At 42.3% G+C, this 227-nt stretch overlaps 1 protein-coding gene and 1 long non-coding RNA gene across 3 annotated transcripts in view; both read left to right on the forward strand.

The window, feature by feature from the left end:
- LOC128893437 (pikachurin-like) overlaps window positions 1-227 on the forward strand; it is a 160,233-nt gene that overhangs the window by 92,412 nt on the left and 67,594 nt on the right. The gene's annotated exons all lie outside the window — the stretch shown is intronic.
- LOC128893458 (uncharacterized) overlaps window positions 1-227 on the forward strand; it is an 816-nt gene that overhangs the window by 510 nt on the left and 79 nt on the right. Inside the window, exon 2 of the long non-coding RNA XR_008461337.1 lies at window positions 11-110. This is a non-coding gene — a long non-coding RNA (uncharacterized LOC128893458). The remainder of the gene's footprint in view (window positions 1-10; window positions 111-227) is intronic.

The raw sequence follows: 227 nt of genomic DNA on the forward strand, positions 1-227 counted from the left end.
ATGCGAGGAGGTGGCACGAGGAATTTAAGGTACGTATCAAATTCTGGCTAAATTTTACTCCTGGTATTAGAAGAACATGATGTTCGAAGAGGTGGCACGAGGACTTTATGGTACGTATTAAATTCTGGCTGGATTTTTACTCCTGGTATCAGGAGAACGTGATATGCGAGGAGGTGGCACGAGGAATTTAAGGTACGTATCAAATTCTGGCTAAATTTTACTCCTGG

Source organism: Hylaeus anthracinus, unplaced genomic scaffold (assembly GCF_026225885.1).
Source record: "Hylaeus anthracinus isolate JK02 unplaced genomic scaffold, UHH_iyHylAnth1.0_haploid 3, whole genome shotgun sequence".
Classification (NCBI taxonomy): Eukaryota; Metazoa; Arthropoda; class Insecta; order Hymenoptera; family Colletidae; genus Hylaeus; species Hylaeus anthracinus.